Source organism: Cynocephalus volans, chromosome 6 (assembly GCF_027409185.1).
Source record: "Cynocephalus volans isolate mCynVol1 chromosome 6, mCynVol1.pri, whole genome shotgun sequence".
In the NCBI taxonomy this organism is placed as follows: Eukaryota; Metazoa; Chordata; class Mammalia; order Dermoptera; family Cynocephalidae; genus Cynocephalus; species Cynocephalus volans.
This window is the reverse complement of record NC_084465.1, coordinates 152709747-152730944: the sequence shown is the minus strand read 5'-3', so window position 1 is coordinate 152730944 and position 21198 is coordinate 152709747.

Sequence of the window (21198 nt, the reverse complement as noted above, 5' to 3'; positions counted from 1 at the left end):
GAAATTCTTACTGCAGAAGGGCAGAATTGTAATCAGGTTCCGAACTGGAATGAACTTCATAGTAATGTTCTATACAATTTCTAAATAGTAAAAGGGTCATTTTATAGGTTAATAATAATAATCACTGCATTTTTTTTAACCCTGGGAATTTCCAAATGGCTATGAATGAACCCAAAGCATTTTTCCACTATCATTAAATTGACTGATGTAGGTCATGCAGCAATAGGTCAATGCTGAATTAATTATGAAAGCTCACTTTTTTGCTGTGGAGTAAGGGTGCTATGCAATCGCTGCTCACCTTGTGTCACTTTCTAAAGAAAGACAACAAAAGCAATGGGGTTTCCTATGATCTAAGTTCACCAATAATTAGGCTGAGAAGACTATACCTATTAGGGTCAGGTCAATGAGCACTAGAGTTCTCATAGGCAAAGGTCCGCTTTTAGGATACACTCATGTTCAAAAGACACAGTAAATGTGGATCTCTGGCTCTGAAAGATTGCCTCCCAGCATAGAAAGGAAGGAGAAAAATGGGATTGCACCAAATTTACCTCCAAAAGACATTTCTTTAAGGCAAAAACGTGCGTGGCAAAATAAACCATTTCAGTTTAAGCAGCGACTTCAACAATGAAATCACCCCTCATGCACAGCAGGCACACAATTATTTTTTCTACATATAATAGGCAAATATGAAAATATTCCTGATAAACGATATTTTGAAAAATTGGTAAAAGTCCTTGACTCATTTCAGCTCCATTTTTTAAATATATTTTCTTATAATGGCAAATAGAAAAATCTCAGGAATAAACCAAAAGGATAAATTGGAATAGAGAGATCAGAATGTACAAAATAGTTGCTCTTGGGAAACAGTCAGTGCCAAAGGGCTGTTGAAAACAAGTATTCTCAGCAACTTTTCATTTCATCTAAAATGTACTGGAAATTTATTAGGAACAAAAAATTCTGTTTTTCTCATAATTGCACCATCTTATAGTACCAAGCCCAGGGCTTTGCATGTGGTAACTGCAAACAAAACTATTTCATCAAAGTTTACTTCTGTTCATCACCATGAAAGAGAAGCTCCTGTAGGTAAGGGTTCCTTTGATGGAAGATAATAGAAATCTGACACAAAGTGCCTACGACAATAAAGACTTTTGGCTAATTGTTACAAAAAAGAGAAGTTCAGAAGGGAGGAGGTTTCCAGGCGGACCCAGCTGCCTGACAATAACCTCAAGTATCTGGTTCCTTTATATCTCTCCATTTTTCCACCCTCAGTATTGCTTTATCTTTAACTGACGGTAGATCATGGCATCATATCCAGGAACAACAGTACAGAGAAAGAAAAAAAAAAGAAAGAGCAACTCTCCCATAGCTCTTTCTTAAGGGAAAGAAAACCTTTCTCAGTCATCCCCCAACAAACTTACCTTCAGGTGTCTTTTTCTATACTGGTTCACAGGCCCTAGAAAAATAAATCTGATTATCTTGGATTACTTTTCTCAGGCTGTCTTGATTGATGAGGACCAACCACAATGACCACTACTGGTAAAACTTTGCTTCCCATCCAGCTTCTCAGTTCAGAGAGCCTTAAACCCTAGGACAGGACAGATCCACAGATGGAAGGAGTTGGGTCCCTGAATCACCAGGTAGTGCGATGTCCTGCTGGCCATGGACACCTACCTTGGACCGTTCTGTGAGTGAGCAACTTCTAGTGTGTTAAGCTACTGAATCTTGGGTTGTTAATTGCAGTGGCTAATGCTAGGGTATTTATGAGAGATTTTTGAGGCAACACAAGTTTATTAAGAATAACTGAACTCATATTCAGGAATCCATGCAACATAAAATGTACTCTATGTCAATTACAGTTGATGTACCCCAAAGAATTCTCAGTGGGTGTTGACATGCCTCCAGCTCTCCTCAGGAAAGAGCCTGGGAAATCTCTCCAGGGTGGCCAAGGATTGTTTCCATGTCTCGGGATCTCTCTGTAATATCTCCTTCCTGATACAAGGACCCTGTCACTCAGTCTTGGCCTTTGCATGTGTCCACACTCCATGTGTGTTTGATTGCTACATTTTGTGTATGCATTTCTACAGATGTCCCTGGTCACTTCTCATTCCAACCAGGAGCCTATCTTGCTGTAGCTATTTCTGTAACAGGAGAATATAATGTCGATATGTCTCTGTTCCCTGTGTCTAATCAGATTCTGCCATATGGTGATTGGTAGGGGACAGAGAGGGGAGCAGAGCTGCTGGGGGCCAGGACATGGGAAGGTTAACATCATTGTATAGAGAAGACTTGCTTCCTGATTAAAACCAGAAATTAAAACTGGTCCTCCAATATTTGCAGCACTGACCCATTTAACACTATAAAGTATCCCTCCTGGAGTAGTCATTTCAGTTGATTTTTTTATTCACCCCTTGCCCAGCATTGCCTAGTTTATGATTGCATTTTCAAAATGAATCTTTTTTTATATACTCCAGGATATATGTAGATTAAAACGGAGTAAGGCCAAAACGTGGAGTTGTGTGATTCATTTTGGAGAACATGCTTTTTGAACATCGAATTAAAATACTCAAGGACATTTTCCTCACTTTTAGTGAGACTATATTCCAAAAAGAATAGGCACAAGAACGGTTTTTAACCTTTCAGAAGCATTGGGGTGAATGAAAATTCTTCAAAGCAAAGCGAGTATCTGATTTCCTCCTTTATTCTATTCATGTAGCAAAACTGAGGGTTGAAGGGGAGTAGAGGACAGAAGGGATCGAATGCACGAATTTTTACCCAATTGGTTGAGGAAGGTTTTGGAATGTAAGTGGAGTTTTAGGAGTTTAGGTAATGACACAAGAGAAAAAATTGAGCATACCGAGGTTGAAGGCAGTGACTCGAGAATAAGATGTCCTGACCCAGGCAAAGCTCAGAGATGGAACAGAACGAATAAATCAAAAAGTCAATTTTAGTTTCTCTCATCCATTCAATCAGAAGCTTGGATTCAGAGCTAGACACAGACACCTTTTTTCTGAGTCTACAAAATCTGTGCCAAAATCCTGATTCTTACCACAATTTGCTACAAACTGTTTATCTCTTTAGCAACAAAATATAGCAACAAGATATATTAACAAGGAATAGATTTTCTACTAAACTGTCATTCGGCTAGCTCATATTTCTTTTCTAAGGTTGAATTAGAAGATGATAGTTCTAATAATTTCTGAAAATTTCAAGGACAAGGGGGATTTGGGGGGGGAGGGAAGAGAGAGAATTTATTTGTAGCAAAAATATAAGTTCACCAGAAGAACAAAGCTTATTATCTAAAACAACTCGCCCCCCAGGGAAGTTCCCCTAATTTGCCTTAATCATCCCACTTAAGAGACTTAATGAGCATGTCGTCGTGGGACGCCAGAAGGGACCCTACAAGGTGTCTATCTTAACTACCTTATTTGACAGATAAGGAACCAAAGGTACGAGACAACCAGTGACTTTCTCAAGATTAAATCAGGGATTCCCCAGTGCTGGAGTCTTCCTGCTGCAATAAACTTTGCACTCACGGAAAAATGTTTCTCTATCAGAGAAAATACCCAGTTGCCGTCTCTAGGACATTTTAAAGGGAGTGGATTTTAACTGAGGGAAAGAAGCAAGGTCATAGGTGTTTGAACAAGTTGTTTGAAAGATGTTTGTTTTTTCTGGGTAAAGTCTTGCCCTTGGTCCACTTGCTAGGAGTTTAATCAGTAGATCTACCTTTGAAAACACAGTTCAGTCTTCTTAAGCAAAATAAATGCAAATGCACACCAACGTTCATTTTTATCTTATGAACTAAAACATATTCTCTTCTTTCACAAGAATGTGTGAAGTGTCTGCTCCACGTCCTTCAGAAACCATGGGGGTATAGTAAACGGGGCTCATGCACTAATTCCATTATGTTTCTAATTCTATGAGCAACTTTATAGGCACAAAACCTGAGGCTCATGGCATAAAATTTTGCCTTTACTTTTCTACTTCTACATAATTATTAAACATGTAGCCTTACAACATGAAAATTTGTAATGATGAATGGAAAGGGGAAAAAATGTGGTTAGAAATTCTGCAAAACTCCCAGGGATAAAAAAAAAAAAAAGAAAAAGAAAAAGGTTTATTTTAATAGCTTTTGCATATTGGAATTGCTGCATCTTCTGAGCAAATATTTATGGAAACATGAAGACTTTTTCAAACTTCCTCTTCCTCTTTAACATTCTCTTCCAATGTTTTTATAATCTGTTAAGGCATTACATTCATTTTTCCACCCCGGCTCTTATTTTAAAACCATCTGAATTTACAGAAAGTAAAATCAGATTAATATTGTTGAATTTTTATATTTGTGAGTTAAAATGAAATAATCACTGTTTCCATAGAAACTGCAAAATGCAGGCATTTTCAAGATTTTAATTATGGAAATATTTTAAAATAAGGCAAAGAAAATCTGGACAAATCACACCATTATTTAGATTGCTTTAGCAGTTACTGTAAGCACATGAAAAAAATCTATAATAAGACCACAGGCTGACAAATATAAGATTTACAGAAGATAATATTAAGAGCAGCATGAATCTGCCATCTCTTTCTAATCTGGATTAATAATAGACCAGTGATTATATGGAAACTTCAGGGTTTTATTTGTTTAAAACATTACAATTCCTTCCCAATTATTGTCAAAATGATAATGCCTTCTCCCTATATTTACTTCTCTACTCGACTGATTGCCTTTTTCTCTGCATCCATCAAAAGAATATTATTATTAAAAAGGGAAAAAGAAATTAATGGAAATTGAGAACGAGAAAAATAGGGAAAGGAGGAAAAAGAGGGGAACCCCAAAACTAAGTGACCCTGTGTAATTTAACTTCAATTTCATTTGCTCAGCCATTCTGACATAAAGTGACCCATCAGATCTGACACAGTCACCTTCAAATGACCATTTTGTGATTGATGCATTAATAGGTTATTTCATTGACCATGTAGATTGACCCTAGAGAAATATGTGCTGAGCTAACAAGAGTCCTGAGCTTATGTACATAGGAGTCCACAAGGAATATTTAGTTCCACTTGGCAACATTACATGGAAAAACAATATTAAGAAGATTAGTAATCAAGCAAATGAACATCAAAAATTTCGACTTGTCTTGCCAACCACTTAACTTATTCCTTCCCTTCATAAATAACAGAAATTTTATACAAAATAAGCAATCAGCTTGGCCTTTGGGGGCATTGTTCCTTGAAGGGTACTTTGCTACCAACTGTACATAAAATATTGTTTGCAGTCAGAAGACTAGCAAACCCTATCTCAGGATCCTTCTGTTTCTCTAGATTTAATGTTCTTCATGTTTAATTTTTAAATGAACCCAATTTATTGAGTGCTCACACCCAGCCTCTCCTTCTTCTCTACGGGGATTATTTCTAGCCTTCTTTTCTTATTATCTATACCCGCAGTTCTCAGGGTAGTCTTTCCCCCCAGGAGACATTTGGCAATGTCTGGAGACACTTTCGTTTGTCACAACTGTGGGAGAGGGTGCTGCTGGCATCTAGTGGGTAGAGGCCAGGGATGCTGTCAAACATCCTGTAATATACAACACAGCCCCACAACAGAGAGTCAGCTGATGTAAAAATGTCAGTAGTGCCGATGTTGAGAACCCCTCATTTATATTGTATTGTTCATCCAGCTTTTGAGATCAATAAATGTGATGGGCAGCCCTATCTCAGCTTTCCCAGCAGCAACTCAAATGCACACCCAATCTAGATTGAAATTAAAATCGTGAGACTGGATGAGCTCTCCCAGGAAATGAGTACAGATAATAAATTTTTTACACTGTTTTAAGAGATCCAAGGACTGAGTGCTCATCCCTTCAAATATGTGGAGGTTGAAGAGATGAAGAGGAACCAGCAAAGGTGGATAAGGAAGGGAGACCAGGGGGACAGGAGAGCCAGGGCAGCGTCCTGAGAGCCAAGTGCAGACTGTGTTTCCACCCAGAGAGTGACTGACTGAACCAGTGCCCAGTGAATCAGGCAAGATGAGGATTGACGAGTGGCCTCATGGAGGCCTGGATGACTTTAATGACTAGTACAGTAAGTCAGCAGGGGCAGAAACCTGGCTGGAAAGTATTCAAGAGAGAAACAAAGCGAGACTTGGGAGAGACACAGACATCTCTTGCAAGGAGAATGCCGCACAAATGCCCCCTGGCTCCCTTTGGTTACATTAGAGAATACTTTCTCTCCATCAGTTATTTCAGATGTATCTCCCACAGACAGCATCTTCGAGTTCACCTGACACTTTAAACAGCTCTTTCCCAATTACAGTGAAAAAGAGTATTTTTAAAAATCCCTTCTATCGTTTGGACTATTTGTTTGGACTATGCCTACATTTCTGATTTAATTTTTTATCCTAGATTTTTGTCACTTGGATTATTCCCAACTCCTGATGCTACAACATGTGAACTAATCCAGTCCCGTCCCTGTGTCCAACCCAGGCTTGAAGACACCCAGCCCTAAATGCAGCACTTCAAGTTCCTCTATTTCCAGGCTTCTTAAAGACAGAATGGTCAAGTATTGTTTTTAATTTAATTCCAGATCACAAATCTTTTAATAAGTATATCTCATTTTAGAGTCTTATAACTGTTTGACTTGATCTTATGTATATCATCTTGCTTTATACTTAACTTTTATGATATTTCTTTAAGTTTTTGTGTGTGTGTGTGTGTGTGTTTAGAGACTGTATAGTTTGCTGTTCTTCTACAGTGATTCAGAAGGTAAACATTCTGCTTGTAATTCTCATGATGGCAGCCAAGACTTCCAAAATAATTATTAAACATGCATTTAATTATCAGCAGCAACAACAGAGCAACAATTTTTTATTACAGAAGATGAGAAACTTGGAACTTTTGCCTCACTCTATCATCCATCACAATCTCAGTAAATTTCATTTGGGTATATAAATGCCATATTTTATGTAAGGTAGGTTGTGTCTTTAAAATATCTTTGTATATAAAACTTCTACTAGGAATTAGCTATAACAGCACACTTTCAGTCCCTTCCAAATAAAGTTTTTAATTTTTTTATTTCTCATTGCTCTAAAAAAATGTTTTTGACTAGTTTACCTAGGGAAAGTAGTTGGATATTTCCTGGTCCTGCATTTTTTAATTAAAATTTTTATGGAGATAACTGTAGAGTCACATGTACTTATAAGAAATAATACAGAGTAATTCTGTTTACCTTTTACCCAGTTTCCTCCAGCGGTAACATTCTGCAAAAATTATACTACAATATCACAACCAGGATATTTATATTGATCTAATCCACCCTTCTTATTCAGATTTCCTCAATTTTACTTCTACCCCATGTGTGTGTGTACGTGGACACATTGTACATTCGTGCATGCACCACCACAATCAAAATACTGAGAAACCACAATCATGGCAAAGATCTCTGGTGTTGCTCTTTTACAATCACTTCCATCTCCCTCCCACACATTATGTGATGGTTAATTTTATGTGTCAACTTGACTGGATCACAGGACGCCCAGATATCTGGTTAAACATCATCTCTGGATGTGTCTGTAAGGATGTTTCCAGAAGATATTAGCATCTGAATCAGTATACTAAGTAAAGCTGATATTGCTCTTCCAATGCGGGTGGACATCATCCAGTCAGTTTAGGGCCTGAACAGAACAAAAATGTGGAGGAAGAGAGGATTCTCTTGCTCTCTACCTGACTGCTTGAGCTGGGACATTAATCTTCTCCTGCCCTTGGTGCTCTTCGTTCTCATGTCTTCAGACCTGGTCTGGAATCTATACCATCAGGCTCTCAGACCTTCAGACAATACCACCAGCTTTCCTGGGTCTCCACCTTGCAGAGCTGATTGTGGGACTTCTCAGCCCCCATAATCAAGTGAGCCAATACCTTATAAAAAATCAATCTCTTTCTCTCTCTCTCTCCCCCTCTCTGTTTCTGTCTCTGTCTACGTCTCTCTCTCTTTCTCTGTCTCTGTCTATCTCTCCACCTCTCGTCTCTCCCTCTACATATATACATATACATACATATTCCACATAAATATATATTGTGTTTCTTTGGAGAACCCTAACTAATACACCCTGCCTCTAACCACTAATCTCTCCATTTTTAAAATTTCCACATTTCAAAAATGTCTTATAAGTGGAATTTTATAACCTTTGGGGATTGGCTTTTTTCAAGCAGCATAATTCCCTGAAGATGCATCCAAGTTATTGGGTGTGTAAATAATTTTTCCTTTTTTATTGTTGAATAATATTCCACAACATGGATATACCACAGTTTGTTTAACCATTCACCTATTGAAGGAAATCAGGGCTTTTTCCAGGTTGTGGCTATTACAAATAAAGCTGATATGAACTTGGACATACAGGTTTTTGTGTGAACATAAGCTTTCATTTCTCTGAGATAGATGCCTAAGAGAGCAATTGCTAGGTCATAGGAAATTACATCTTTAATTTTTTAAAGAAACTGCCAAGCTGTTTTCCAGAGTGACTGCACCATTTTACATTCCCACTAACAATGTATGAGTAATCCAGGCTTTCCACATCCTTGTCAACATTTAGAATTGTCACTTTTTTATTCCAACCATTCTCATAAATGGCTAATGATGTTGACATCTTTTCATGGGCTTATTTTCCAGCTGTATATTGACCTCAGTGAAATGTATTTTGCCCATTTTCTAATTGGACCATTTGGAGAAGGTTTTTTACTACTGAGCTTTGAAAGTCCTTTATATATTGTAGACACTAATCCTTTGTCAGACATTGGTTTGCAAATGTTTTCTACCAGTCTGTAATTTATCTTTTTATTTTTTTCTCATGGGCTTTTACAGAATAAACATTTTTAATTTTGATGTGGTACACTTTATCATTTTTCCCTTTATGAATTGCGTTTTCCATGTTATTTCTGTAAGCTCTTTGCCTAGCCCAAGGGTGGGGGGAAGGGGAGGAAAGAGGGAGGAGGTGGCAGAATGGGAGGTTAGGGAGAAATTGGTAAAGGGCCACAAAAAATGTTTATACTGTATGATGATAAAATATAAAAAATACAAATTAAAAAAAAATTTTTTTAAGTTGCTAGGAAGCTCCATGCATGGGTTTACTCAGGGACCCAGGCCCCTTTAGCGTTCAGACCCACCATTTCCTCGGGCACCGCCCTCCTCCTAGTGGCCCAGGCTGACATCCAATCTGAGGGAAGCGACAAGAGCACCCAACCCAAGCAGCCTTGTCTTTAAGGGGATGACTTGAAATGGCACCCATCGCTTCTGATCCCATCCACTAGTGTGCACCTGCTCACGTGGCCACACCCAAGTACGAGCAAGGCTGTGAAGTGTGGTCTTCAGCTGGGAGGCCGTGTGCCCAGCCAAATCCAAAGGTTTCTATTACCGAAAGAAAGAAGCAGAGAGTAAATACCAGAGGGTAATTAGTCTCTGCCCCACCGTGTATCCACATTTCCCTTCAAAGTTCACCATAGAGGGTTACATCCTCTTCTTGTATTCAGTGTTTTAAAGGAGTATCTGTGATTATCCTCACGACTTTCTTTCCTAAATGCATATGAGATACTTTTTCCTTTGTCTTTAATATTTAAAATATTCAGTAGGATCTCTGGGAGTGGGTCTTTTCATTATTTACCTAGATCATTTTAAACATCTTCATTGAACTCTTCCTTTGGGTCAAGAATAATTTCTTCAATGTTTTCTTATTCATGTTAAACTTGTTCTGTTTTATCAGTAGGGCTATGATCCTTACATCGACCTTGATAAATGCTCTCAATGACTATTATTTTCTCTCTTATATTTTCATCACTTTACCCTTTGCCTTTTATTCTCCAAAATTTTGTTTGCTTTTTTTCACTAGTTTGATTTTCTTCAGTTAGCAATCTGTTTGCTGCCTCTATTGAATTTTTTGTTTCCTGTAATAACTTTTTCAGAGAAATAAACCACCTTAAAAATCAATTTTTAAAAAACTGTCACTGTCTTCTTTTTTATGTCATTCCATTCATAGGGAGATGCCAGTCATTGAGTTTTACTCAATAGAAGTCAAGCTTGCCTGTGTCTCAAATTTACAAAGCATCCTCTAGTCCAAAGTAGAAAAAGAAAAGAAAGAAATTAAGTCTCTTATCTCTCTTTTATCTTAGCTATGGTTTGGAAGGTAGATGCTCTGCTGTTAATTCCAGCAGAACAGCCACCTTGCAGAGCGTGGTACAGTACACTCACTGTTGAAGCCTTGTCTCTGCATGAAGTAGATGCATCCCCCAAAGTAGGTCTCCCCATGTCCTTGTCTCTGTTTTATGTGGCAGCCGTATCAGGACCAAGCAAGGGGGTCTTAAAAACAGTTGGGATCCTAAGGCTACTGGTTCATAGAGTTCAGGAAAAGCCAAAGAATTGTACATCCTAATGTCCTATCAATCCATTCACTTTTGTGACTTGGACCCTGGATGAGGACATTTTTACCTTTAAGTGGCAGACATTATTAGTAAACTACAGCAGTCATTCCTCCTGCTCTACAGCTATGCCATAGTTCTCTCAGGAGTAGTGTCATTATTTTGTTGGGTTTTTGTTTGGATTTGTTTTTTTCATTCTAAGCCCGTTGGCAGATTATTTCGCAGAAATTGCCTTTGGTTTCTGGTATATGTGCGTATCAGAGAGATTGAGAGAGAAAGAGAGAGAGGTAGGGAGGGATAGAAGGAGAAAGAGGAGATTGGTTATTTTAAAAGGTATTTATAAGTGGAGGAGTTATATCTGTGTCTCTAGGCTGACAATTTACTCTGCTATTTAAAATGTTCACGTGCCCACAAACTGGAGTACATCAATGGTCACCTCCAGTCAAGTCAGCCATTGATCTGTTTCAATTGTACCCATTTCCTCATGGCATCCCTCTCCCAGGTTTTGGAGTTCGTGGTCCCAGTGCTGACTCTGAAGCAAGCTCATCCACTCATCCAGTGTGACTCACCCGTCAGCCACCACAGTTGCTTGGGCTCTAGACTCGAGGCCTGAGGTGGGCCCCAGGCACTCACTTGGACCCAGAGTGCAATGAAGTGCCTTGTCTGGCTCTTTGTTTAACAGATGTGGTGTGGTTTCCTCTCTAATGTTAAAACCAGGTTCAAAAATGGTCCAAAATCAGCAATTTGCTGTCATTAGATATTTCCCTTATTCCACAGAAAGAATTCACACACCAGACCTATACGGTCATGAATCCAGAAACATCTCACATTCAACCCAGACAGCCAGTTGCTGTTCACAAGGGCCATTCAGCACCTTCAGGTCACTCAGGAATTTCTTTAGTTATTCAGGAATTGAACTGCTTTGAGACCTGTGGGTCCCTGTTATAGTACAGAGCCAAGTATTATGTTACGAGTGCAAAAATTAATCATAGCAATTAGGCAGGGAAGGAAGGTGTCAGGTTCAGAGTTCCTGGAACAGAGTTAGGTTACCACACGTGGATTATACAGAATATTGTTATAGTTGACCCAGTGAAGGCCAGACTGGGGCCTTGGACTCCTACATTTTAATTTCCTCAGTAGTTTTTAAATCTTGAACTTCTATTCTCTAAACAATACCAAAAATACTGTTTTAATCTGCATTTGGGTCACCCAAATCCTCTCTAGGTTGCATTTCTTAATGAAGATAATCTCACAGGGGTCATTTTTAATCACACAAAATTTACACGGAGCTCAAAATATGCCAGTCCAAAATGTTTTCAATCCCTTTATAATGTGGAAAATACTTTTACCTAAGCACATTCTCTTCTTTTACTTCTAGCAAGGCACAAGCTGTGTGACCAGGTGCTAAACTATTCAGGAAGTGCAACCTAAGTTCAGTGTAAGAAGGGGTCCCAGGGGCATGGTAGTGGGGAAGCTTTATGAAGAATTCAGGCCTTGAGTGAGACTCTGAAAGATAAGTGGGCTACGAGAGGTGGTGGAGAAGAAGTTATTGTGGTTGAAGAAACAGCCTACATGAAGGCACGGGAATCAAGTAATTACGTAAAATAGATGCAAGGCGCTGCCAGACTTTATGGGATAAACAAAGAGAATCAAATCTGTCCTTAAGGAGTGTGGAATCTAGTTGGAAAGTGTACAGAGCAAGTCAGAAGACATTTCAGAAGGAGAGGTGCCGATCAAAAGCATTTCCATGATTGCGTTGCCAGGAGCCGAGGTGTGACGTGAGGACGACCCAGGACAGAGAAATCAGCACACGGGAGTCTGGTGAGAACAGTGAAAGAGGCAGGACAGGGCCAGCTTAAAGAGCCTCTGAGTCAGTCAGGGCTCTCACTTGGTAAAGTTAGCAATAAGGAATGTGTGTGCGTTCTCCTTAGTCCAAAAATCAACGCAAAGGAGCCAGGTCAAGGGAGCTCCCTTGCCATCGTCGCACACTTGAAAGTTAACACTAGCACTTTAATTTCTTTATTTCATCTGGTTCCTACAACCACACTGGGAGGAAGGTAGAGTTTAAAATTAAGGAAATTAAGACTCAGATTTATCAAGAACACAACCACTAGTTTTCTTGAGCTCAAGTCTGTTTTTTCTACTCACACTTACCTCTGTGAAGCAGATTGGAATTCACTTCACCTTTATGGAGAACTTCCTGTCTGTCTGACCTGCTCACGTATATTCTCCTAGGGGCTCCAATAGCACTCGGCAAGTATTATTTAGAAGTGATGCAACAAAAGACTGGATTAAGCTGGTCATAATGAAGAAAAATGAAGAGGAAAAGCTTCAATGCAACAGAACAATTAATAACACCTGAAGACTGACTGTCACTGAGGATTGGTTGCTTTTGCCTTCACAAGTCCCTTTTTCCATAAACAGAAAGAATTTTTAAAAAATACTTATGTGTATTTTATTACTACATTGATATAAAGATGAATACATAGATATTATGTATTAGGAAAACTCTTACCTAAATTTTTCCTTTATATTTCAAAAGAAATTAAAACGTTTTCACGGACCCCTAAAACTACCGTAGGGCCCTCTGCACTGTGCTTCCTGTGCCTGATGGATAAATTGGTCCTAGCTGAGGGGATAGACGGAAGATGAGAGCTGTAAATGACTGCAAAATTCCTCACAAAAGAACCTGGAAGGATGACAGCACTTCTGAAAGACATGAGGAGGTTAAGGAGAGAAATTAATCTGAAGAGGAAGACAGTGATTTTGATTTTGTCCTCACAGAACTTGAATTAGTCAATTCAAGAAATCTACATAAAGTTGCCAGTAAGTAACTTGAAATGTAGCATCTAGATTCGGGCGTAATGAAAATTAATAGCACAAATGTGTTATTGAAAACCATGAAAGTGAACAACCTCCCCAACAAAGTGGCTCATGGAAGGAGATACCGAAAACCAATATGCAGGCTTACAAGACGTCCTGTAATTAGGGAGATAAAAAAGGAAGAGGACTCATCATCAACTGTAGAAATGGTAGCTCCTTGTGCTCCTAAAAGAGGTTGTTAGTGGTGTGATTGGGACTGTGGCTATACTTTATTTTCAAATGGAATCCTAAACAGAAGGGGCATAATTATAAAAGGATTGTTTCCATTGAAGACAGCAGCCACATCTCTTTTTCATTCTTTCTTTCTTTGTCTTCACTGTCTCTAAATACCCAAACACGCACGCACACACTCTCTCTGTCTCTCTCTCTTTCACACACGCACACACACACGCACACGCACATGCACACATGCACATGCACACACATGTACATGCACGCACACACGCGCGCACACATGCACACACGCACGCACATGCATGCACACACACATGCACGCACACACGCACACACACACACATGCACACACGCACACACCCACACGCGCACACACATGTGCACGCACACACACACACATGCACACACGCACACATGCACACGAACACACACACATGCACACACACACCCCACACACACACCCAAAGGCAACTGCTGAATGAAGATACACAGATTCAACTGAAGGAAACAACCTGGCAACTCAGCAACCTTAGGCAGGCACAGCAACTTGGCAAAGCAAAAATTACAAAAAGTACATTTATGGTCAAGGCATGAACAGATGGGCAATACAGACTTTTTTTTTTTTTCATGTCAAGAAAAATTTCTCTTGTTGGGTTAACTGCTAGTTCCACTGTGTGCAGTCCAAATTATCATAATTGTTGTCTCTAGTTCTGTTGAGGTAGATATAGATAATAGCAGTCATATTTGTTATAAAAGACTTGTTTTTTGTACTAACGTTTACTAAAAGAAATTACCACTGGTGAGGATCATAACACGTTTCCCCTGAGACTACAGATGCTAGGTATTTTTGGTGTGTTTGCAGTAACTCACTCAGAAACAGATGGATTTGTGAATGATTGATAGACGAACAGGGAGGTGGTTGTTTAAGGTCAGTCATCTGAATCGTGTCCTGGGAGAGTTCCCATGGAGTTACATAGGATGAAAATCTGGGCCAGTATTCACATGCCTGATTATTGAAGTAAGAACAGCTGCATTTATTTCAACATTCTCAGCCTCACACATACATACATGCCAGTGAAGCTCAAAGGTTAGAATGTGAGAGGAAAATCACAAGTAGGATTATAATAAAATAAAACTGAAAAAAAAAAAAGAATACTCTGGAAAATTAAGCCCACACTTTAGATAACCTGGAAGATAAATCTGAATAAGACTGTGAGATATGGAGGAAATAATGAGAAACTCTAACATGCATCTAGTTGCAATCTTAGTAAGAGAGAGTTGAGGAGGCAATAGCTGAAATTTTTCCAGAATCAATTAAAGTCATTAATCCACAAAGAATAACAGATAAACAAACAACAAAAAAACAAGTATAAACAGATAAACAAAAAGAAAACAATAATTCTTCATAGCTAAATTGAGGAACAACTTTCAGAGAGAGAGAGGGAGGGAGGGAGAGAGGAAGAGAGAGAGAAAGAGAATCTTGGAAGCATCCAAAGAGAAATCTAGATCGCCAACAATAAAACAATTAGACAAACAGCAGACTTCTCCACAACAGTAATGGAAGACAGACAAGAGTGGAATAAAGGTGAGATGTTTTCTGTCAATACAGATTGGTGTATTAAGCAAAACTCTCAAGAACAAAATAATAAAAAGACATTTTCAGGCTTTGAAAAACTTGGAAGAACTTTAGAAAAGAGGAAAATAATTCCAGAAGGAACACCTGGGATATAAGAAATAGTGAGCAAAAAAATTGGTGAAGATGGATGAAACTAAACATAAGAAAAACAAACAATATGAAGTACTATTTGGCTATAAAAAAGAATACAATCCTGTCATTTGTGACAACATGGGTGAACCTAGAGGACAGTATGTTAAGTGAAAGAAGCCAAGCGGAGGAAGACAAATACCACATGATCTCACTCATACGTGGCATCTAAAAAAGTTGATCTCATAGAAGTAGAGAGTAGAACAGTGGTCACCAGAGGCTGGAGAGGAGAGAGGGGATGGGGGGATGGAAAGAGGGTACAGAGTTACAGTTAGGTAGGAGGAATAAGTTCTGGCATTCTACTGCACAGTTGGGTGGCTATAGTTAATAATAATATGTTGTATATTTCAAAATACCTAGCAGAGAGGATTTTGAATGTTCTGACCACAAGAAATGGTAAATGTTGGAGGTGATGGATATGCTAATCATCCTGACTTGATCATTAAACAATGTATACATGTGTTGAAACTTCACACTGTAGGATTATTATATATATGTCCATTAAAAACAAAATAAAACTTAAAAATAAAAAAGAAACAAAAGAAAAGATGAATCTAAAAGAAGGGGGTAAATGAGAGCTCAGTCTTCATATTCCAAAAGAGCATGAAAGTTATTGGGTTTTTAAAAATATTTAATAAGTGTAACTTTATAGAAAACAAACAATGAATAGAAATAAAATTTAATTTCCCTGTAGTGGGAGATGAAATGGAATAGTTGTACTATTCCATACTACTCTAATAGTTGTACAATAATAGCTGCAATAGTATACTAGTAGTACTATAATAGTTGTAATTTTGTTGTGAGTTTTCAATTCACCACCCTACAAATAACTTCGTAGTGTGGACAAGGGATGATCACAATCTCTTTAGACAAATGAGATCTAGTCATGGAAAACAACAAAAGGAAAGGAGAGCAAATAGCCTATTGCTCAAATTTAAGAGATTTATATGCATCACTTATATAGATGCTAAAACTGTGCAAAAAACAGGAGATCAGATCACAGAGTGATGTAGGGGCAGCAGACATAACACGGTTTGAAGCCCCAATCCTTTGCTCACTACCTGTGTGATCTTGGGCAGATATTCAACTTGATCTTTGTTTTCTAAAGCAATAGAATTGCCATCCTAATAGTACCTACTTCATAGAGCTACTGTGAAGATCATATGATATGATACATGTATAGTGCTTTGTACAATGCCTGGCACTAGAATGAACACAGAGAAGTTATTAGTAGTGCAGATTGGGGGAGCTGGGGCAGGTTGTACACTGTGAAAACACTTGAATTTGAGGAGTGGGTGGACAGAACTAGGGAGGGTAAAACAGTGAGAAGGACAGAAAAGAGAAAAACATGAGCAAAGCCTAAGAGACAAAACTGCGAGCTGCAGCAGCCTCGGGTGGAACACAGCGGGGCCGGATGAGGACTGCTTCTCCTTTCCTTAGCATCCCATTTCCTCTTCACCTCTATTGTCCCTCCAGGATGTCTTGCTGAAAGTCAACGATTACCATGAGAAAACATCTGTATCTGAAAACAGATGTATGTGTATTTGACTCATTAAAAATACTTTTCCAGAGCTTGGACATCAATGTTGTGTGTCACCAGCAGTATCGTGAGAAACCCAGAGAGAAAAATGTGGTCTGTGCAATTAGTAGCCCTCAGGCAATCAAGCTTCTGTCAAAATACTGCAAGATTCAGGAAGCAGAGCCCATTGCCAGCGCGGATGCCTAAAATCTCATCATCATTGCTGGCTTCACAACTCACACACACACATGTGCATAAGCACACACACACATACATACAACCATGCACACACAAGCACAGTGCATGCACACATGTGCACAAACATACGTGCATGCACACACTACACATGCACAAACACGCCTATTAGCAAAATAATCATTTGAACATAGCAATTCACAACAATCAAATGTCCTTATATCAAGCTTTATTTTAAATCTATATTTATATTCCTTGCACTCATTCCAATTTTTGAATTATAAAAACAAGCCTTATCAATGTTAAGTTTATTTTTGGAATAATTAAATATATTCTTAAGGGTTTATATTATACAAATAGTATTCTGTGTTTGAATCTGTCCTGAGTAATACATTCATTTATGTACCTTGAGAATACAATGATTGTAATTTAATAACTATAAAATGCCTCTCTTTCTATACACACAGTGAAATGTTGTATTACATTACTATATCACGCTCACAGTCAAATTACAGCTATACAATAAAAAATGTATTTCTATATAAGGCACTGAATACTATTAAATTTGAATAGGAAATCGTTGGCACAAAAAATCCAACACTTGTAGAACACACCACAATAATTTTCTGAATTATCTGCTTATCTTGATGCCAATATACAGCAATTCCCTGCCTTTTCCAGTATTTTCCCAATTCACTTATGTCTAAAATAGTTGAACTTCTCACCAGTCCCCTTGCTAACATAGTAGAAAACAAAACTACTTATAGATTTTGCTATAATTTACCCTGGACTTTGTGGGAGGAAACTTGCTCAAATATTATGTGTGTGTGTTTTCTGCGTGCGTGTGTTGGGCGGGTATATTGAAATGTGTTGTGTGTTGGTCTGTGTGTATATATTGGCATGTGCATGGGCATGTGTGTGTTGGTGTGTGGTTCTGTTGGTGTGTGTTGTGTGTGTGTTCGGGGGTGTACGTTGGGGTGTGTGTGTTGGGGGTTATGGGTTGGGGTGTTGTTTGGGGGTGATGGCGTCTCTGTGTCAGTCTGTGCATGTGCGTGTGTGTGTGTGTTGATGTGTGCATGTGTGTTGGCGTGTGCATGTGTGTTGGCGTGTGTGTTGGTGTGTGTATGTGTGTTGGCGTGTGTATGTGTGTTGGCGTGTGCATGTGTGTTGGCGTGTGTGTTGGTGTGTGTGTTGGCGTGTGCATGTGTGTTGGCGTGTGCTTGTGTGTTGGCGTGTGCATGTGTGTTGGCGTGTGCATGTGTGCTGGCGTGTGTGTTGAGGGTGTTGTGTTGAGGTGTGTGTGCATGAGAGAGATGGAAAATGAGTGATCCATTGGGCCAGCTAGCTCAAGAAAATGTACAGTCTTGGCATTTCATGTTTAGCTTTCTACACTAAATAATACAATTTGTAAAGTGCATATAAGAGTGCATTTTTTGTCAAAAGCTTTTCAAGGAGAGGAGGTTTGTATTGAATCAATAAGTTGTGAAAAGAGAAAAGGCTCAGCAAAAACAGAATGAAGTCGAAGAGTTAATGTAAGTCATCATATTTTGAGATTTTTAAAAAATCCTTCAAGAAAGCATCCTTTTATGCCTGGCAAGACCCAGGGTGTTACACAGTGACAGCAAGCAAGTGCTGTGACTGCAAGTTAGCATGAGCTGGGATGGAATGACAGAGGAAAGACACACCAGTGCTACAGAATAAGCCCACAGCTCTCATCGACTTAGGTTAATTGACAATTAAAGGGATGGTGCCCAATTTTTGTCTCCACAAAATTTTAAGGGGGATATGAAGACATGAACGAAGATTCAGAGAAGACTAAACTGACCAGAGATGCAGAAAACAGGGCCTAAGAAAAAAAACACAGGACAGTGCTATTTCATCTGGTTTCTCTTTTGAAATCTAGAGAAGACAATTACACTGTGTGCCTTCCTTAAGAGGGAGAGGCCAAGGGGACAGATCTGTGTGCTGATGGTGGAGGTATTGGTTATTGGTTTGGGGGAAGGGACAGCCTGATTGATATAGAGCTACTAATCAGGTCAGGAGCCCTTGAGAAAGTTTAAACTCAGGTGTAGTTTTCTGGGAAGAATGGGCTTAGTGAGGCATCACATGCAGAAGTCAGAGCACTGGGCACACCACAGCAGGTCAATGCGTGAGGTCTCTTGGGTTCTAGACACACAGGGCCTGGGCCCACATCTCAACTCTGCCACTTACAAACTGCAGAAATTTGGGCAAGCTACTTCACTCCGCTGTGCCTTCGTTTCACTGTCTGCAAAATGAAGATAATGATCATATGTACTTCCTAGGACTGTCATAAGAAGCAGCAAGTCCACGTTTAGAACACATAAAACCAGAGCATGGCACACAGCAGGCACTCAGTCGGGTAGCTTGTATGATTTCATTGTATAGGAAATGGCAGATGGTTGACAACAGCAAAGTAAGTCTTAGGGGCCTTCCAGGAACCCGCCGTATATCTGTTTAGCCAACTAATTAAACTATTGTTAATAAGGACAATTCCTCTTCCGTAGTGGTGGCATGAGGTAAGCCAGCACTGAAGGTCAGAAGGCCTGGGTTCCAGTTCTGGGTCTACCACTGCTATGGGTCACCCAAAAGTTCATGTATTGGAAACTTGACCCCCATTCTAACAATGTTAGGAAGGTGGAAAATCCAATTATGGTATTTCAACGGTGGAGCCTTTAAGAGGTGATGAGATGGTGAGGACTGTGGCCTGGAATGGACTGATCCATTCATGGAGAAATGGATGTGGTTCTGATGGCTTTATAAGAAGAGCAAGTGAGAGGGTCAGCTCTCTCTTATTCAGCCCATTCTCGCCATGTGATACCCTGGTCACCACAGGACCCTGAAGAGAGTTACCATACGGAAGAAAGCCCTCACCAAATGTGCCTCCTGGACTGTGGAATTCCCAGCCTCCAAAACTAAGAAATAAATTTCATTTCTTTTTAAATTATCCAGTTTCAGATATTCTGTTTTAAGCAACAAAAACAGATTTAATACAACTGTGCTCCTCAGAGGCAGTAAGCAATCCACTCCCTCTCTCTGGCCTGGGTTTCCTCATCTCTGCCCTGTGTATCTCAAGGTTGTTGCAAGAATCAAAAGAAAATATACATTCCTCATCCACCTGGTACCACTGACTGCACCACAGCCTGGCACTGTTCTGGAGGGAACCATGCAGTGAGAAGGTCCTCAGGAACCAGTGCTGACAGTGCTGGGCTGGAGGTCATCAGCAGGAGCTGTGCATGTGCTAGTTGTAGGTGTATGTATCATTATTCCCAGGGCATGATTGCAAAGTAATAAGCAAAAAAGACACTTTTAAAATGATTTAAATTTCAAAGTGTGTCATCTAAGGTAAGTAGGCTGAGTGTTTAGTCAACGAGCTCAAATTCACCTGTGAAACTAGTGTGATCAGAAAGACTTCCTTAGGGGTACACAGATGGGAAGTAACAGAGACACTGGAACTCTTGTGAGCCCTAGTAAATTTCAGAGTTAGTGCCAATGCTGTAAACTTCTCCAATATCTAACCCAATATTTTTCTCTCAGTTTGTTTTGGTGCAGTTATTTCTTCCAGTTTTGTCTCCACCCTCAGCCAGGTCACACTAAATGAATAGTTCTCACTCAAAGCCTTGTGTTTGACATATGGATGGAGAGGTGGCTCCCTACACGTCCCAAACACATGTAGGATATATTTGACATCCTTGAGGCAACAAAATGTTTCTCCCTCAGAAAAGAATTAATGCAGCAATAAGAAAGGAATTTTATAGTTTACTGGAAATTTTATCAAATTAAACAGTTATTACATTAAACAGTGAGACCCACCAGATGGAGCAAATAGAGTGAATCATTCAGAAGGAAAGGAAATGACTACCCTTTAGAAATGGCCTTGTTACTGCTATAATATTTATTTCAATCTTGCTCAAAAATTTCTTAGGTCATTTACTGCAATTAGTAGAATTATCCATTAGCATGAGGATGTTTGTATTCAAGATCCAAGGAGACTTAACGTACCCTTTTGGAATATTAAGAAGCCTCACACAGGTCTACTCCTGGAAACTTATTTACTGTGACAGTACATAAATGTTTTAAAGCAGTGAATTGCCAAATATCAGTCAGTATTATGGACACCTCAAAAAAAAAGAAAGTCACCACTGCAGGGTTTCACCAGTTTCTTCTCTGACCTGGAGAAAGTGGAAGCAGGGCGGGTGGATAAGAAAATTCCACCTCAAAAGAAAGCCTTTCTGCTTCTGGTGACT